Here is a 20,718-nt window from a genome sequence, read left to right on the forward strand (position 1 = left end):
TGTGTTAGTTGGGTTAAATAATATTAATAATAATATAATAATATAATTGATATATATATATAATATAATAATATATGCCATTTAGCAGGCTTTTATCCAAAGCGACTTACAGTCATGTGTGATACATTCTACATGGGTGGTCCCGGGGATCGAACCCACTACCCTGGCGTTCAAGCGCCATGCTCTATTCAACTGATTTACAGGTTAAAATCTTAATAGAAGTGATACAGGGTTGATGTGACAAGGGTTGATGTGACACAGGGTGATGTAAACACCAACTCAGGAACTTTTCAAATAAGTCTTTATTCATATTATTTAATAACAGATTTAAAATGTAATACTGATGTACAATCAGTCAGGAGACATGACTAAACACCAACGCATACACACAGGAGAGAAGCCTTATAGCTGTGATCAGTGTGGGAAAAACTTCAATCACTTCAATTGGAGTGTGACTTACACCCCTCAGAGTATTTGTGCCTTAAAAGAGGTCAACCGTGGATCTGTCCTGCTCTTACACATATCCCAGAGGTCATACAGTCACAGAGACATCGTTTGATTACAATGGTTGTCGTTTGTTATTTGTTTTTAATCACAGGCCCGAAGGCAAAAGTTCAAACTATAGTGACAGACTGACACTGACCTGTAGCACCACCTGTACTCTGACTGACAACCCCACCTACATCTGGTACAAGAACAGACGTCTCACCAACCCAAATACCAAAATAACTACCTAGACCCAGTCAGCAGTGAGGATACAGACAGATTCTCCTCTCTGCTGAAGAGACTCACTGTCACATGTAAGTACAATACATGTATATAATCTCACTGTAATTTAGTTCTAGTATTATACTTTGGTTACACTGTATGTTCATGTGTATGTCATTCCCAACACTAGATGGCCCAAGGAGAGTGTGTGGGAGATAATTAGATGTCACTAATTACATTAGCCATTTCTGAGAAGAGATCAGGCCAATAATTACATTTTGCTAATGCAGAAATGATGTCATCTAGTGCATTTGCTGTTTCTGAGCAAAACTCTTGCCAATTAATTACATTAGCTAATGTACAGGACTACATTAGCTAAGACCCATAACTACATTTGTTACATCTGGACATACTAATGTTTGGTGAACATGGAGAGACCAATATTCATATATTTTCATGCTGATTCCACATAAATGTTTTAATAAAGACTGTTTAAAAGAAAGACTATTTGAGTATGTAGAGACCAGGATATGTTGTTAGCCTGGGTCCCAATACTCAGTGTTATAGTCCTGGTCCTGAGAATAGAGACCAGGATATGTTGTTAGCCTGGGTCCCAATACTCAGTGTTATAGTCCTGGTCCTGAGAATAGAGACCAGGATATGTTGTTAGCCTGGGTCCCAATACTCAGTGTTATAGTCCTGGTCCTGAGAATAGAGACCAGGATATGTTGTTAGCCTGGGTCCCAATACTCAGTGTTGTAGTCCTGGTCCTGAGAATAGAGACCAGGATATGTTGTTAGCCTGGGTCCCAATACTCAGTGTTATAGTCCTGGTCCTGAGAATAAAGACCAGGATATGTTGTTGGCCTGGGTCCCAATACTCAGTGTTATAGTCCTGGTCCTGAGAATAGAGACCAGGATATGTTGTTGTCCTGGGTCCCAATACTCAGTGTTATAGTCCTGGTCCTGAGAATAGAGACCAGGATATGTTGTTGTCCTGGGTCCCAATACTCAGTGTTATAGTCCTGGTCCTGAGAATAGAGACCAGGATATGTTGTTGTCCTGGGTCCCAATACTCAGTGTTATAGTCCTGGTCCTGAGAATAGAGACCAGGATATGTTGTTGTCCTGGGTCCCAATACTCAGTGTTATAGTCCTGGTCCTGAGAATAAAACAGGTTTAGAACAAATCAACAGAGAAACACGTGTCTTACAGTGCTACACATCTGTTATAATAACTGATTTTTCAATTGAAGTATCAGGATTAGTTGTTTACCAGTTATAAAGTATGTTTTAGTTGTTTATCTTCATGTTTCTAAGACTGCAGGGAGGGAGATGCAACAACGGCCTCGAGAACAGCAGGAAGTGTGTTGGTCTTTCTCTGTTCCCGGACAGGTTTGGCCCCATTCATAATATTTCAGTGAACATTTTTCTCCTATGCTTTGCAATTCAATCTATAGACATTTTTAATAAAGGAAAGTTGTTTCTCAATGTTTTTCTGGCATGCATTGTTCATATTTAGGAGCTGTTCTTCACAGATGCAATAGTGGTTTCCATAACTCTCTCAGCAACTGTGAAACTAACTGAGTCAGAGGGATCAGAGGGATGCTTGTCTGAGGTTGCTATTCACACTTGTCGTGGAAATTTCCTTCATTACCAAATGATGAGAGAGCAAATCACACGAGTCAGAGTTATGCTTAATCTTCACCTTTAATAATAATTAAGCATTTGCAATAGCATTTTGACTTTCAACAGTTCAGTATCTCTAACTGAAAAGTTGAGAGTCCCTTACACAATCGCAAATGGGATCCTTTATAGCAAAGATCCACCCCCTCCTAGACGACATGACAAAACACAGATCTTAGGAACTTACACAGAGAAAAAACCTTACTTCAGAGAGAATATCCCCTAGTCAGACAGAGTGGGCTATAAATTATCGTTCAGCTTTGTCTCCTTTCCCAAACCCCAGAACCATCAATCAAATCCTCCATATCAACAGGCATATATCAAATTGTCATTTATATACAACCCACTCTAAACACAAACTCCTGGACAAACTCACGGATAGGAGGTGAGTCTATAGGTTAAGATAGAAACAACATAAGAGGGAGCATAGAATGATTCCAGACACTGCAACCCCTCCTTTCCCCACTGGGAAAAGTAGGGAGTAAAAGATATGTTTATGATACATGATGACACTTTGACCTCTCCCCTCTCATGTGGCCCATGCAACTTAGTCCTGACATAGAACAGATAACTGCCAATGGCCACCACTATAGTACAACAAAATACATTCTTATGAGAAGTAACTTACACACATTAGATGAATATTAAACATCTTACAAATGTTACCAACAAATTCTGATAATTCCACGACACACTCAACTCTGCAACTATGGTAAACAAGTGTGGACAAACTCTACTGTCAGTATGAGCCAACAGGTTTGTGCTTTAATTTAATGTCCTTATTTTGAGCGATTGTGTTTCGGTGTTACTGGGTCAGGAATCTGTAGGAATCACAGATTCTCATACTCCATCTCTCTGGAATCATGTGGTTCAGGTGAGAATCTAAGACTTTCACTTCATGTTATCATTTTGATTTAATAACTTGATTCTTTATTCATTCACGTATAAACCAGAAAGATGGCCTTCAAATCCAACTCTGACTTAAAGGGACGCAGTAGACGACGGACAGGTGAGTTAAGATCACAAAGTATTCTATTAATTAAAGCTCCAGCAGCACTACACCCTGGTTACACATCCACACCTGGTGACATTAATTTACTACATCACTACACCCTGGTTACACCTCCACACCTGGTGACATTAATTTACTACATCACTACACCCTGGTTACACCTCCACACCTGGTGACATTAATTTACTACATCACTACACCCTGGTTACACCTCCACACCTGGTGACATTAATTTACTACATCACTACACCCTGGTTACACCTCCACACCTGGTGACATTAATTTACTACATCACTACACCCTGGTTACACACCTGGTGACATTAATTTACCACACTACTGGTTACACCTCCACACCTGGTGACATTAATTTACTACATCACTACACCCTGGTTACACCTCCACACCTGGTGACATTAATTTACTACATCACTACACCCTGGTTACACCTCCACACCTGGTGACATTAATTTACTACATCACTACACCCTGGTTACACCTCCACACCTGGTGACATTACATCACTAACCCTTTACTACATCACATCACACACCTGGTTACACCTCCACACCTGGTGACATTAATTTACTACATCACTACACCCTGGTTACACCTCCACACCTGGTTACATTAATTTACTACATCACTACACCCTGGTTACACCTCCACACCTGGTTACATTAATTTACTACATCACTACACCCTGGTTACACCTCCACACCTGGTTACATTAATTTACTACATCACTACACCCTGGTTACACCTCCACACCTGGTGACATTAATTTACTACATCACTACACCCTGGTTACACCTCCACACCTGGTGACATTAATTTACTACATCACTACACCCTGGTTACACCTCCACACCTGGTGACATTAATTTACTACATCACTACACCCTGGTTACACCTCCACACCTGGTGACATTAATTTACTACATCACTACACCCTGGTTACACCTCCACACCTGGTGACATTAATTTACTACATCACTACACCCTGGTTACACCTCCACACCTGGTGACATTCATTTACTACATCACTACACCCTGGTTACACCTCCACACCTGGTGACATTAATATACTACATAACTACACCCTGGTTACACCTCCACACCTGGTGACATTAATTTACTACATCACTACACGCTGGTTACACCTCCACACCTGGTGACATTAACTTACTACATCACTACACCCTGGTTACACCTCCACACCTGGTGACATTAACTTACTACATCACTACACCCTGGTTACACCTCCACACCTGGTGACATTAATTTACTACATCACTATACCCTGGTTACACCTCCACACCTGATGACGTTGTGAAATGATGGACAGGATGATCAGGGAGAGAGAATTCGCCATCAGAGTAGGAGTGCTGATCTGGGATCAGATCGACTCTGTCCATATAAACACTTGTATTCATTAGTATCTGACCTTTGGTAAATTATTAGTCTGGATTGTTGTCTTGTGTCAAAATGGACCCTGTACATTCATGAAATATGATTATTAAAGGAGGGCTCACCTGCTACCACTGTAGTAGTACCTAATAGATATAGAATACTTGTATCAGATGTTATAGATACATTTTAGCTCTTACATTTTCTCCAGTATTAAAGTTGCCTTCCAGTGGCCACCACTCCTCCAGCCACATCTGGAAGTACAAGACAGACAGACAGAGAAACACACACACAGAGTCTGAGAGCTGGGAAAATAGACAAATGTAAAACAAATGTTTTCTTATTCATAGGTTGCACCTCAACCAGTGGGTAGCGTCATGTCATTGTTATGAATGTTCTCCAAGCCTCCCCCTGCTGTCGGTGCCATAGACGTGCACAAAAGTTGAAATGGATCGAGGCTCATGACGATATAATAACAAAGGTTTTTCTGTTTTTTTATTTTTGTATCCAACCACAGGAGCTCACTCTCAATTTTCAAAATACACCAGAGAGCATCATTTAGCCACAGAGGATCAATAGTTTCAAAAAATAACTGTGGATTAAGTTTACATTTTATCACAAGCAAATACAGGTAACTGCCGAGCCCTTTCTCAACAATGCAGAGTTTAAAAGTTTTTTTTTTAATGCTTTGGAAAATAGTAACACTAAATAATAATAACGAAGCTATATACAAGGAGTACCGGTACCAAGTCAATGTGAAGGAGTACAAGGTCGTTTAGGTAATTGTGGTAGTATGTACATGTAGGTAGGGGTAAAAGTGACGAGGGAATCAGCATGTGTGTAATGTTGAGATGGAATTGTCAATCCTTAAAGCAGAAGCCAAAGGGTTAATAAGAACAGTGGTTCAAAACCATTGGCAAAGAGTTGTGGAACAAGGAGAGAAAGGGAAGACACCTGGATGAGATCCAGGAACAGGGAGAGAAAGGGAAGACACCTGTATGAGATCCAGGAACAGGGAGAGAAAGGGAAGACACCTGTATGAGATCCAGGAACAGGGAGAGAAAGGGAAGACACCTGTATGAGATCCAGGAACAAGGAGAGAAAGGGAAGACACCTGTATGAGATCCAGGAACAGGGAGAGAAAGGGAAGACACCTGTATGAGATCCAGGAACAAGGAGGAGGGAAGACACCTGTAAGATCCAGGAACAAGGAGATAAAGGGACACCTGTATGAGATCCAGGAACAGGGAGAGAAAGGGAAGACACCTGTATGAGATCCAGGAACAATGAGAGAAAGGGAAGACACCTGTATGAGATCCAGGAACAGGGAGGAAAGGGAAGACACCTGTATGAGATACAGGGAGGGAAGGAGGAAAGGGAAGACACCTGTATGAGATCCAGGAACAAGGAGAGAAAGGAACAGGGAAGACACCTGTATGAGATCCAGGAACAAGGAGAGAAAGGGAAGACACCTGTATGAGATCCAGGAACAGGGAGGAAAGGGAAGACACCTGTATGAGATCCAGGAACAAGGAGAGAAAGGGAAGACACCTGTATGAGATCCAGGAACAAGGAGATAAAGGGAAGACACCTGTATGAGATCCAGGAACAGGGAGAGAAAGGGAAGACACCTGTATGAGATCCAGGAACAATGAGAGAAAGGGAAGACACCTGTATGAGATCCAGGAACAGGGAGGGAAAGGGAAGACACCTGTATGAGATACAGGGAGGGAAAGGGAAGACACCTGTATGAGATCCAGGAACAAGGAGAGAAAGGGAAGACACCTGTATGAGATCCAGGAACAAGGAGAGAAAGGGAAGACACCTGTATGAGATCCAGGAACAGGGAGGGAAAGGGAAGACACCTGTATGAGATCCAGGAACAAGGAGAGAAAGGGAAGACACCTGTATGAGATCCAGGAACAAGGATAGAAAGGGAAGACACCTGTATGAGATCCAGGAACAGGGAGAGAAAGGGAAGACACCTGTATGAGATCCAGGAACAGGGAGAGAAAGGGAAGACACCTGTATGAGATCCAGGAACAGGGAGAGAAAGGGAAGACACCTGTATGAGATCCAGGAACAGGGAGAGAAAGGGAAGACACCTGTATGAGATCCAGGAACAAGGAGAGAAAGGGAAGACACCTGTATGAGATCCAGGAACAGGGAGAGAAAGGGAAGACACCTGTATGAGATCCAGGAACAAGGAGAGAAAGGGAAGACACCTGTATGAGATCCAGGAACAGGGAGAGAAAGGGAAGACACCTGTATGAGATCCAGGAACAAGGAGAGAAAGGGAAGACACCTGTATGAGATCCAGGAACAGGGAGGGAAAGGGAAGACACCTGTATGAGATCCAGGAACAGGGAGGGAAAGGGAAGACACCTGTATGAGATCCAGGAACAAGGAGAGAAAGGGAAGACACCTGTATGAGATCCAGGAACAAGGAGAGAAAGGGAAGACACCTGTATGAGATCCAGGAACAGGGAGGGAAAGGGAAGACACCTGTATGAGATCCAGGAACAGGGAGGGAAAGGGAAGACACCTGTATGAGATCCAGGAACAAGGAGAGAAAGGGAAGACACCTTTATGAGATCCAGGAACAGGGAGAGAAAGGGAAGACACCTGTATGAGATCCAGGAACAGGAGACAGGGACACCTGTATGAGATCCAGGAACAGGGAGAGAAAGGGAAGACACCTGTATGAGATCCAGGAACAGGGAGAGAAAGGGAAGACACCTGTATGAGATCCAGGAACAGGGAGAGAAAGGGAAGACACCTGTATGAGATCCAGGAACAGGGAGAGAAAGGGAAGACACCTGGATGAGATCCAGGAACAGGGAGAGAAAGGGAAGACACCTGGATGAGATCCAGGAACAGGGAGAGAAAGGGAAGACACCTGGATGAGATCCAGGAAAAGGTGGGGGCAGGGAGGTCCTCAGGCCGAGAGAGAAGGGAGGAAAGTGTTGTCACAAGGCTGAGAAACACAAGGCTCAATAGTACATTGAAATTGGTTGGGAGACATCTGACTGGGAGGTGTGATCATTCCTTGAAATATGTGAGGGAAAGGGAGCAATTGTTATTTGTTTTGAGGAGTAATGGGGTTGATGAACCAGGATTAAGTGAACTGCTGGAGAAATCTTCAGGGATGAAGAAGAAAGAAGAGAGCAAACTGGAAGCTATTAGGCCCTAAACAGAGAGGTCACAGTGGCAGAATACCTGACCTCTGAGACTGACCCAGAATTAAGGAAATCTTTGACTATGTACAGACTCAGTGAGCATAGAGAAGAGAAGACAGGCCAAGTGCACACTGCCCACAACATGAGGTGGAAACTGAGCTGCACTTCCTAACTTCTTAATTAACATCCTGCCAAATGTATGACCATATTAGAGACACATATTTCCCTCAGATTAAACAGACCCACAAAGAATTTGAAAGCAAATACAATTTTGAGAGACTCACATATCTATTAGGTGAAATACCACAGTGTGCAATCCCAGCAGCAAGATTTGTGACCTGTTGCCACAAGAAAAGGCCAACCAGTGAAGAACAAACACCATTGTAAATACAACCTATATTAATGTTTATTTAATTTCCCTTTTGTGCTTTAACTATTTGCACATCATTACAACACTGTGTCTGCTAAATGACTTAAATGTAAATGTATATAGACATAATATGACATTTGAATTGTCTTCATTCATTTTGAACTTTTTTGAGTGTAAAATTGACTGTTCATTTTTGTATTGTTTATTTCACTTTGTTTATTAACCATTTCACTTGTAAACATGTGTTTCCCATGTCAATAAAGCACCTTAAATTGAAATTGAGAGAGAAAGAGAGAGGGAAAGAAAAGAGAGAGAGCAGGGTTGTACACTGAGGTTAGATGGGAATTCAATACGTAAATTCCAAAATGGTGACAAATACTGACATTTAATCAATTACAAATTAAATGACCCTCCCCTGGACCAAACTTTAAAAAACACGAAATCCTCCCCCTGACTGAAATTTAAATAATATGACCCTCCCCCGTTTTCCTCCGTGAAATGCAGTAATTGCATTCATTTCTGCCTGTCTCTAAAGCATAAATAGATTTATACTATAGTATTGGTGCAGTAATGCAAGATATTGGATTACATATGTCAGAAAACGAACTAGTAGCCAGTTGTTGTTGTCCATGGTGGAATAATATCAAACCCACAGGCTCCTGAAGCACATATGTCCCACACGAACTCCCGAGTCTAGTTAGCATTTCGCTACCTAGCTAGGCTGTTTGATGACCAAACGGATGATCTGAATCAAACACTAACGTTAGTTAGCCATCCTCGGCGACAATGTTATTGTGGCGCAGGAATGTCATATTTGTGTTTTAACTTTATGTTAACTGTCATTGAAGTTGATGCTTACTATTAGGTTTCAGATTCGAAGTAGGATCAATTGCCCGTTATGTTTTGTGTTTCGTTAAGGACTCAGAGTGCCTTTCTTACGGAAGGAAATGGAAGTCTGGTTCTTTTAACAGTATAGGCCTGCTGTTGCAATATAACATGTATAGGCCTATGTAACAGGTGTAAAATATACGTTATGTATTTCCCAGAAAATCCCTCATATTTATTTTAAGGTTATTTTGGGATATATTACATTACTTTCATGAGTGAACTATTTTATTGTAAATAATTTCTAAATTGTGTTAATGCTGTGATGTCATCAACGGAAGCCATTATTTTACTCCTCAGTTTTCTCAGAGCCTGATGAGGAGAGGAGGTATGTATGTATGTATATATGTATGTGTTATGTATGCTCCGGTCTTTTGAATGCACATGTTCACAAATGCACAAGAAGAGACGAGCAAAAGTGATATCGTCACTGATTTACTGTTGCATTGCTGTTTATATGAATATACATTCATGTGAATGGGGATCATGTTCCGAGTGCAACTTTGCAAGGCTAGCCCAGCTACCGTTAGCTTTGTTGCGGGAGAGGGTCTCTTTCAGGTGCAGACATCTTGAGTTTTCTGATGATTTTCTCGTCTTTTGTCTTTTATCAGGCAAATATACTTGTATGGGAGTCCAGACGGCAGCATTAACATTGGCCTTGTATTTGTATCCCTTCCTTGCAGGTATGTTGTGAAATGTGACGATTTTGTATTTCATGTTTGATGTGCCTAGTTAGCTGTTTTTTTATAATTTTTTTTTTAGCTGTTCGGTTATGTAAAAAATGGCTTTGTTGCTTCATTAGTATGCCTCAGTATAATGGTACAATAGTACTCTCTCTAAGAAATATTTAGCACTTATTAGCAAATTATTATTGTATTGGTGTACAACATTTTTAAAACGAAATATTTTTCTGTTGATGCTTTTACTAATGAGTTTGCTCAGAGCGTGATGAGGAGAGGCAAATATACTTGTATGGGAGGCCAGACGGCAGCATTAATTTTTGCCTTGTATTTGTATCCATTCCATGCAGTCATTAAAAGAGAGATAACCGGCAGAATTGTGTCCAGAGCCTTGTCTCCCACCTACACGCAGAAAGGTACCGGTGCAGAGCCGGTTACATTGGTGCCGTGACGCAGATCAACGTGGATCATTATGAATCGCCGTTGATCAACACCAGCTTGGTCACCGGGAGTTGCTATGCTATAAATAGGTTGGAAGTGAAATCTCTTAGACACACCAAAAAATAGCTAATGGTTTGTTTGGTATATCTCTTAGATTAACTGATACATTTGAAATTGTTGTTACATATATTCCATTTTATTTGTGTATTTTGAAAGTGAATATGACTTCAAGTTGAAGTCGGACATTTACGTACACTTAGGTTGGAGTCATTAAAACTCATCTTTCAACCACTCCGCAAATTTCTTGTTAACAAACTATAGTTTTGGCAAGTCTGTTAGGACATCTACTTTGTGCATGACAAGTCATTTTTCCAACAATTGTATAGACATATTATTTCACTGTGTCACAATTCCAGTGGGTCAGAAGTTTATGTACATTAAGTTTACTGCCTTTAAACAGTTTGGAAAGTTCCAGAAAATGATGTCATGGCTTTAGAAGCTTCTGTTAGGCTAATTGACATCATTTGAGTCAATTGGAGGTGTACATGTGGATGTATTTCAAGGCCTAACATCAAACTCAGTGCCTCTTTCCTTGACATTATGGGAAAATCAAAAGAAATCAGCCAAGACCTCAGGAAAAAAATTGTAGACCTCCACGAGTCTGGTTCATCATTGGGAGCAATTTCCGAATGCCTTAAGGTACCACGTTCATCTGTACAAACAATAGTATTCAAGTATAAACACCATGGGACCACACAGCCGTCATACCGCTCAGGAAGGAGACTCGTTCTGTCTCCTAGAGATGAACGTACTTTGGTGCGAAAAGTGCAAATCAATCCCAGAACAACAGCAAAGGACCTTGTGAAGATGCTGGAGGAAACGGGTACAAAAGTATCTATATCCACAGTAAAACGAGTCCTATATCGACATAACCTGAAAGGCCGCTCAGCAAAGAAGAAGCCACTGCTCCAAAACCGCCATTAAAAAAGCCAGACAACGGTTTGCAACTGCACATGGGGACAAAGATCGTACTTTTTGGAGAAATGGCCTCTGGTCTAATGAAACAAAAACAGAACTGCTTGGCCATAATGACCATCATTATGTTTGGGGGAAAAGGGGGAGGCTTGCAAGCCGAAGAACACCATCCCAACCGTGAAGCACAAGGGTGGCAGCATCATGTTGTGGGGGTGCTTTGCTGCAGGAGGGACTGGTGCACTTCTCAAAATAGATGGCATCATGATGAGGAAAATTATGTGGATATATTGAAGCAACATCAGTCAGGATGTTAAAGCTTGGTTTTCAAATGGGTCTTCCAAATGGACAATGACCCCAAGTATACTTCCAAAGTTGTGGCAAAATGGCTTAAGGACAAAAAAGTCAAGGCATTGGGAGTGGCCATCACAAAGCCCTGACCTCAATCCTATAGAACATTTGTGGGTAGAACTGAAAAAGCATGTGTGAGCAAGGAGGCCTACAAACCTGACTCAGTTACACCAGCTCTGTCAGGAGGAATGGGCCAAAATTCATCCAACTTATTGTGGGAAGCTTGTGGAAGGCTACCCAAAATGTTTGGCCCAAGTTAAACAATTTAAAGGCAATGCTACCAAATACTAATTGAGTGTACGTGAACTTCTGACCCACTGGAAATGTGATGAAAGAAAAAAGCTGAAATAAATAATTCTCTACCATTATTCTGACATTTCACATTCTTAAAATAAAGTGGTGATCCTAACTGACCAAAGACACAGGGATTTTTTTACTAGGATTAAATGTCAGGAAATGTGAAACTTGAGTTTAAATGTATTTTGCTAAGGTGTATGTAAACTTCCGATTTCAACTGTATATTGTTGAAAAAGGAGACCGTGTTTTCAGTGATGAGCTTCAACTGGGTCTTGGGAGAGGGAGGTTTTTCAGGGAGTTGCCTCAGACCCCAGCTAGAACTATAGATGTTGTCGATTCACCACATTTTTGCTCCACTCGGGTGCCTAACGACACACCGTCAGCTCCTTTCATTATGCTTAGTGACATTCAGATAGTTCAGAGGTGGCCAGTCCTGACTTGGGAAATCTTACCACACAACTCGCCCATCAGATAGGACAGTCTATATCAGCTCAGATTAGGAAGGAAGGTGAGAGGAAGGAGGATAGAGGCGCACATTCTCAGAGCTCCAGTGCAGGACAGACATTCACTGACACACCCTCCCTTCATTTATCTGGTATGAAGTTGGTCGTGCAGTCTGACGTGAGAGAGACTCCATGTTTCAGAGGGGAGGGGTCTGACAAGTACTCAGTACATGAATGGGAGGAGCTCATGGATGCTTACCTGAGAAAGAGGGGCGTGTCGGTCATAGAACAGTCACAGGAGATCATGTCCAAGCTTCTGGGGAGAGGTAGAGGTAGAGACATCGTAAAGATAACTCCACAGCAATACATCTCTGAAACCTCACGAGAACCCCAAAGTGATAGATATACTGAAATAACTTTTCAGTGAGTCGACATATTCATCCATGCCTCTTGCCGATTTCTTTTTATAACACTTTGCAAGTACTAGGAGAAAATGCCATGAAGTACTGGATCCATTTGAACAAGGCAGTAGATGTGGCCGAGGAGTGTTTGAGGAGGCAGGGTCGGCACATCGAGTACTTCAGCCGAGAGGTAACGAGATGATGTTTGTGAAACACTGCCCTGATCCTTCTCTTCTTCGGCTTTCAAGTTCAAAACAGCTGATAGGTGGACGGCGGCTGAGATACAAAAATAATTTTCTCACTGGCATTCTGCACTGTCTTTTATCAGGCAAATATGGTTGTATGGGAGTCCAGACGGCAGCATTAACTTTTGCCTTGTGTCTGTTCCATTCAGGTATGTTGTGAAATGTGACGATTTTGTATTTCATGTTTAATGTGCCTAGTTAGCTGTCGTTCATTTTGTTACCGGTCCGGTCATGTCAAAATGGCGTCGTTGCTTCATTTGTATGCCTCAAGTATAATGGGACAATAGTACACTAAGAAATATTTAGCACTTATTAGCTAATTATTATTGTATTGGTGTACAACATTTATCAAATGAAATGTGAGTCTTTTGTACATGTTCATATTTTCAATGTATTTTTTTGTTGACGCTTTTACTAATGAGTTTGCTCAGAGCGTGATGAGGAGAGGCAAATATACTTGTATGGGAGGCCAGACGGCAGCATTAACTTTTGCCTTGTATTTGTATCCATTCCATGCAGTCATTAAAAGAGAGATAACCGGCAGAATTGGGTCCAGAGCCTTGTCTTCCACCTACACCTTACAAGAACACAATGCAGAACGGTACCGGTACAGAACCGGTTACAACTAGTTTTCATTGTCTTTGATCCACCACATTCCTGTGGACTGTTAATGGCTGGACAAAGAAGACATGACGGTAAAACTTATTGGGATTTTTCTTCCAACCGCAAAGTAACTTACTACTTTATTAAGTGTAGGAATCTGTGTCTCTTACTTAATTATCTCTCATTCCTTGTAAAAGTGTGTACTTATTCACCTCCACTGATTTGAAAGTCAGATTATCCATTACATGACCAGACACTAACGATGAAAATAGGTCTTCTGTGGGGTTTATCAGCGGTAGGCATCCAACATTATGGTGCATTAAGCCATCTCCTGTGCTGGAGTGTGGGCCAGCGACAGGGATCGAGGAACTAAATCCTATCTGCCTTCCCTGTTTCTCTTAAAAAATACAAATATTTGTGACTGTATCTAACAATGTTCTACTCAGTATGCTGATCAAACTCAATTCCTGTACCCCTTTCTCCCTCATACTGGACCAGTCTCTCTCTTTCCCTATCATACTGCCCACACTGTATCAGTACATTCTCCACTGTCTCTGTTTCCCTATCATACTGCCCACACTGTATCAGTACATTCTCCACTGTCTCTGTTTCCCTATCATACTGCCCACACTGTATCAGTACATTCTCCACTGTCTCTGTTTCCCTATCATACTGCCCACACTGTATCAGTACATTCTCCACTGTCTCTGTTTCCTATCCCATATCTACATTCTCCACTGTCTCTGTTTCCCTATCATACTGCCCACACTGTATCAGTACATTCTCCACTGTCTCTGTTTCCCTATCATACTGCCCACACTGTATCAGTACATTCTCCACTGTCTCTGTTTCCCTATCATACTGCCCACACTGTATCAGTACATTCTCCACTGTCTCTGTTTCCCTATCATACTGCCCACACTGTATCAGTACATTCTCCACTGTCTCTGTTTCCCTATCATACTGCCCACACTGTATCAGTACATTCTCCACTGTCTCTGTTTCCCTATCATACTGCCCACACTGTATCAGTACATTCTCCACTGTCTCTGTTTCCCTATCATACTGCCCACACTGTATCAGTACATTCTCCACTGTCTCTGTTTCCCTATCATACTGCCCACACTGTATCAGTACATTCTCCACTGTCTCTGTTTCCCTATCATACTGCCCACACTGTATCAGTACATTCTCCACTGTCTCTGTTTCCCTATCATACTGCCCACACTGTATCAGTACATTCTCCACTGTCTCTGTTTCCCTATCATACTGCCCACACTGTATCAGTACATTCTCCACTGTCTCTGTTTCCCTATCATACTGCCCACACTGTATCAGTACATTCTCCACTGTCTCTGTTTCCCTATCATACTGCCCACACTGTATCAGTACATTCTCCACTGTCTCTGTTTCCCTATCATACTGCCCACACTGTATCAGTACATTCTCCACTGTCTCTGTTTCCCTATCATACTGCCCACACTGTATCAGTACATTCTCCACTGTCTCTGTTTCCCTATCATACTGCCCACACTGTATCAGTACATTCTCCACTGTCTCTGTTTCCCTATCATACTGCCCACACTGTATCAGTACATTCTCCACTGTCTCTGTTTCCCTATCATACTGCCCACACTGTATCAGTACATTCTCCACTGTCTCTGTTTCCCTATCATACTGCCCACACTGTATCAGTACATTCTCCACTGTCTCTGTTTCCCTATCATACTGCCCACACTGTATCAGTACATTCTCCACTGTCTCTGTTTCCCTATCATACTGCCCACACTGTATCAGTACATTCTCCACTGTCAGTCATGTTTCCCTGTCATACTGCCCACACTGTATCAGTACATTCTCCACTGTCTCTGTTTCCCTATCATACTGCCCACACTGTATCAGTACATTCTCCACTGTCTCTGTTTCCCTATCATACTGCCCACACTGTATCAGTACATTCTCCACTGTCTCTGTTTCCTATCATACTGCCCACACTGTATCAGTACATTCTCCACTGTCTCTGTTTCCCTATCATACTGCCCACACTGTATCAGTACATTCTCCACTGTCTCTGTTTCCCTATCATACTGCCCACACTGTATCAGTACATTCTCCACTGTCTCTGTTTCCCTATCATACTGCCCACACTGTATCAGTACATTCTCCACTGTCTCTGTTTCCCTATCATACTGCCCACACTGTATCAGTACATTCTCCACTGTCTCTGTTTCCCTATCATACTGCCCACACTGTATCAGTACATTCTCCACTGTCTCTGTTTCCCTATCATACTGCCCACACTGTATCAGTACATTCTCCACTGTCTCTGTTTCCCTATCATACTGCCCACACTGTATCAGTACATTCTCCACTGTCTCTGTTTCCCTATCATACTGCCCACACTGTATCAGTACATTCTCCACTGTCTCTGTTTCCTGGCAGTAATCACATCTTCCTGTTGAATGATTTCCTATCACATTTCATCACTTATTCAGCTGTCTGTGTCCTACTCTTAGCCTTGTAAGGAAAGCCTCCTCTCTTCTGTCCATTCCTACCATCCTCCCCTACTTTACTCTGTACCTGAAGTAGGGGTGGCAGGTAGCCTAGCGGTTAATAGCGTTGGGCCAGTAACCTGAGCCGACTAGGTAAAAAATCAGTGTGGTTAGGTTTAAGATGACATTTTAAGTAGATACATTGTTGAAATAGTCGTGGTTCATGACTTTGTGGCTGTGGTAACTAATGTCAACCTGGCAATACTGTTGTTTTTTTCTCCAAGTTGCTGGCATGTCACGTGTCCTACTTTTATCAGTACAATCGTAACAACCTAATAATTACGAAATGTATATTCAATCATTTACGTCACAAGTCGCCTCTTCCTCTGTTTTGAAAGGAAATTACTGGTATAATAAATATGGTGGAAACTAGCCCATGCCTCCACCAACCCAATGCTATTAGATTAGTGGGAAGTAGTTAACAATTGAACATTTGAGGAAAAAATAGATTCTAGGGATTCCCAAATAGACTAAATTAATAAAATATTTGGTTTAATGATAACTATGTTTAATATTTCTTGCCGCCAACAGGACAAATCTAGCCCGTTCCCCTCTACCCTCCCGTGGTCCCCAAGTCAAACATCTCCTGGTACCGCTTACTGCTGGTTCTGGTCAACTGCAGGAAAACACTGGGGCAGAGTGGAACTGAGAGAGGAGAAGAAGATAAGGAAGATGGAGATTTGATTTCATTTAGAACCATGATGTGTAGATTAGACTACAGTCTGCTTCTGAAACGATAGCGGAGGTGCATAAAGATGGCGGCCTGCATTACTTACCACAAATTACTCCTTTTGCTGAGTATGCTGTATTCTACATTGCTCTCCTGTGTCTACGTGTCATCAGGGATGTGTTCGTTCCGCCAATTCTGTTAAAATGTTTCTTGAACAGAAGCAAAGGAAGAAATTGGGATGAACATACCTGAAATTGTTGTCAAATGTTGGACTAAGTATTACACCCTATAGATAATTAGCAGGCAGCGCGTGTTAACTGTCCTGTTGCGTAATAATCACATTTTGGAACAGTGAGTGCATTCTGACATCACGTGCATAAAACTCACGCTGGTGACGACCGTTAGATATATTTTAAATGTTTCATTCCACTCATTTTTAAAAGTGTAACTTGGTCCAAAAATATTTTTCACCTAATTTGAACATTCTGTCAACTTAAGAAAACATGTTTTTTATTAAGACATTGAATTAAAATAGTCCTATACTATGTGCCAAATAAAGTAACAGGGTTGACAGTAACAGGGGACTACTAAAAACAACAAAACAAAGGTTACGTATGTTACCATGGTTATGTACGCTATATGGATGTGTCCAATATATTGGTATCACTCCGTGGCGGAGGGATACATCAAAGGTGAGGACTTACAGATTCACTCCCATGTACACCAGTGTCATGACTGGGGTCCGCCCCAATATATAGAACCCATGGCCACGACACACGTTCTCTACATCATTTTTGAGGAGCCTCTAGCACCGTAGAGGAATGGCGTGATCCATATAGCTCCCATGACCGCGGTTACATACGTTACCTTCATTATGTTTCACTATATTGGATCACTCCAATATACTGGTATACCCGTACCAGATTTAGTCGGTGCTAGAGGGACCCTGCCAGCCAACGGCGAAGTCCCAGCGCGGGAACGAGACGCAGGGGCCGTCAATGTGGAAGGTGGGTTCCGGCACAGTCCCCGGAAGGGGAGGCGATGCCCAGGACCACTGAACCAACTGCAGAGAGAGGTGCCACATTTACCCGATATTACCTAGCAAAGGTGCAAGAGGAAGCCCAGCTGGCTGCAGCAACGATATCAGCGAGCGGCCCTCCTCTCAGTAGAGCCCAGGATGCTGCCACACCTCTTATTGAATGTGCCACCACAGATCCCAGCACTGGCCTGCCAGCCAGGCGGTATGCTGTCTAATCGTGTCCACGATCCAGTGAGAGAGCCTCTGCTTTGATAACCCAGTCCCCTAGGACTCTCACCATAGCAGAAAAAGAGCTGGTCTGTTGTTCTCACTGCCCGTGTCCACTCCACATGGGCAGCCAGAGCCCGCGCAGGGCACAGCATGCCGGAGGGAGGGCCAGGCTCTTCCGCCACTCCCGGGGGGTCGTAAGCAAACAGGATAAAAGGGATGTCCATCCGGTAGCACTGAGAACATACTGAAAGAGCATGGAGCTCACCCACCCTCTTCATGGAAGTTATTGCTACCACGAAAGCCACCTTCGTAGAGATGTGTTTCAGGGAGGCAGACTCCAATGGTTCGAAAGACGACTTTGCCAAAGCTGCCAAGACCACATCCAGATCCCAGCTCGCCATTGAGTGCGTCCTAGCTGGACGCAGGCGACGAACCCCCTTCATAAACCTGGAGACCAAGGGATGGCGCCCCACTGGCCTGTCTATCCACCACACATGGCAGGCAGATATAGTGGCCAAATACCCTCAGTGTAGAGGCTGCTAAGCCCTCATCCAAGCGAGGCTGCAGGCATTGGAGGACATACTGCACCCCGCGTGATCTCAGTAGCATAGACGCGCTGGTAAGGCGGTCAAGAGAGCAGAGGTACTCATATGTGGCTTTCAAGTCTGCATCAAAGATCCTGGGGGGTCGCGGGTTCCGCTCTATAATCTCCTGGTCCGGGAGGACCATGGCAGCTATCATGGTGTGGTACTCCCAGAGGCAGAGGGACAGTACGCCCGCAACAACTCCATGGTCCAGTCTCTGCTGTGAGTCAGAGAGCCCCCTGGAGAGATCCAGCTCTCCTGCAAGGCCTCGGGGAACTCAGCAGAGATGGGGACAGATGGAAAGTCATCACTGGCCACCAGTAGAGATGGGGACAGATGGAAAGTCATCACTGTCCACCAGTAGAGTTGGGGACAGATGGAAAGTCATCACTGTCCACCAGTAGAGTTGGGGACAGATGGAAAGTCATCACTGTCCACCAGTAGAGATGGGGACAGATGGAAAGTCATCACTGGCCACCAGTAGAGTTGGGGACAGATGGAAAGTCATCACTGGCCACCAGTAGAGATGGGGACAGATGGAAAGTCATCACTGGCCACCAGTAGAGTTGGGGACAGATGGACAGATGGAAAGTCATCACTGTCCACCAGTAGAGTTGGGGACAGATGGAAAGTCATCACTGTCCACCAGTAGAGTTGGGGACAGATGGAAAGTCATCACTGTCCACCAGTAGAGATGGGGACAGATGGAAAGTCATCACTGGCCACCAGTAGAGTTGGGGACAGATGGAAAGTCATCACTGTCCACCAGTAGAGATGGGGACAGATGGAAAGTCATCACTGGCCACCAGTTTGATGTCCAGTGCAGTGGCTACCTGAGTGAATAGGCTTCATGATGAAGCCCTGCTGAAGGCTTCTGATGGCCTGTCAGCCTGGTAGCCCTGCCCACTGTGGTTAGGAGTACCAGCATCGTCGTCCAGGAACAGCCTATAACTGGCCAAAAGGTAAAAGCTGTCGTCGCCATCAACCTCCTGACGCAGGGCATGCACCCTCTGTTCAAGGTGGCCCCAGTGGTCTGACTCCTTCCCCCGTCCAGGCCTGGCAGCAGATGGGCACTGCCTGCGGTGGCTCCGGCCACACTTCCTGGGAGGGTTACTGGACCCAGTTGACTAACAGCTCGCTGGCACACCACTCCTGAGGGAGCACGTCCCCAGCCTGAGCCCGAGCCTGGCCGACACACTCGTGCATGGCCTCCAATTGCGCCAGGCGTAGGCGTTCTGAGAACACCACACAAAACAGGCACCCAGTAGGGTGCTCCACCGCCCTCTCCTTGTGGCTCACACCCAGGTAGTGCATACACTAGTGCTCCTACAATGAGTGTGTTTACATGCACACTTATCATTTGACGTTAAACTAGTTGTGGCAGTAGGCCGAGTATGGCATTAGTCACCTAAACACCTTACTCTGCTTATCTTAATTGGCTTAAGTTGACAATTGAAGTGACGCTGTTAAAAACACCTGGTTTTCTGAGCAATTTTTCAATATATTAGGCCACGTAAAGGCCTTCAGATTCATAGAGGCATATTTAATCTGCACATGTTCTAGCACAAGCAGCGCAAGCTTCCTCCTTTTGCTCGAGTGCAGTAAGTTCAGGGAAACTGAAAGTATGCATCTTAGATAGTACAAACTTAATATGTCTGAAATCGGAATCAAATATGGTAATCAAAAATAACATGGACGCTGTGGTGGTACGTTTATTTTGATAGGCAAATTTATGCATTTATCAATGTCCCATCAGTTAACCTGCTATTCATTATCTTTGTTTCACAGCGATCAACTCTACCCGTAGCTCTCTCAGTGGGAGGGGCTTATCATCTGGGGAAGCCTCAAAAACAACATGATGCTGACAAGTCGTCTCTCCAGATCAGAACGTCTCAATGAACACCAGCAAAGACTTACAGGAAGAAACCTCACCACCGCTGCTCTGACTGTGGGAAAAGTTTTGCTAAACAGAGAAAATTGGTCA

General features: G+C 43.4%; 2 long non-coding RNA genes across 3 annotated transcripts; one reads left to right on the forward strand and one right to left on the reverse strand.

Annotated features, from left to right (window-relative positions):
• The first annotated feature begins 287 nt into the window (after nt 1–287).
• LOC127932402 (uncharacterized) lies at nt 288–2,196 on the forward strand. Its single transcript, XR_008145144.1, has 2 exons — nt 288–800; nt 2,026–2,196. It is a non-coding gene; the product is annotated as an uncharacterized LOC127932402 (long non-coding RNA).
• A 3,599-nt stretch (nt 2,197–5,795) lies between these two features.
• Nucleotides 5,796–7,342, reverse strand: LOC127932403 (uncharacterized). 2 transcript variants are annotated; one of them, XR_008145146.1, is made up of 3 exons: nt 7,278–7,342; nt 6,758–6,917; nt 5,796–5,886 (listed from the first exon to the last, which is right to left on the reverse strand). It is a non-coding gene; the product is annotated as an uncharacterized LOC127932403 (long non-coding RNA). The 2 variants fall into 2 exon arrangements; XR_008145145.1 differs by lacking the exon at nt 7,278–7,342 and adding an exon at nt 7,118–7,182.
• Nucleotides 7,343–20,718: the final 13,376 nt, after the last annotated feature.

This window comes from Oncorhynchus keta, chromosome 10, assembly GCF_023373465.1.
Source record: "Oncorhynchus keta strain PuntledgeMale-10-30-2019 chromosome 10, Oket_V2, whole genome shotgun sequence".
Taxonomy (NCBI): domain Eukaryota; kingdom Metazoa; phylum Chordata; class Actinopteri; order Salmoniformes; family Salmonidae; genus Oncorhynchus; species Oncorhynchus keta.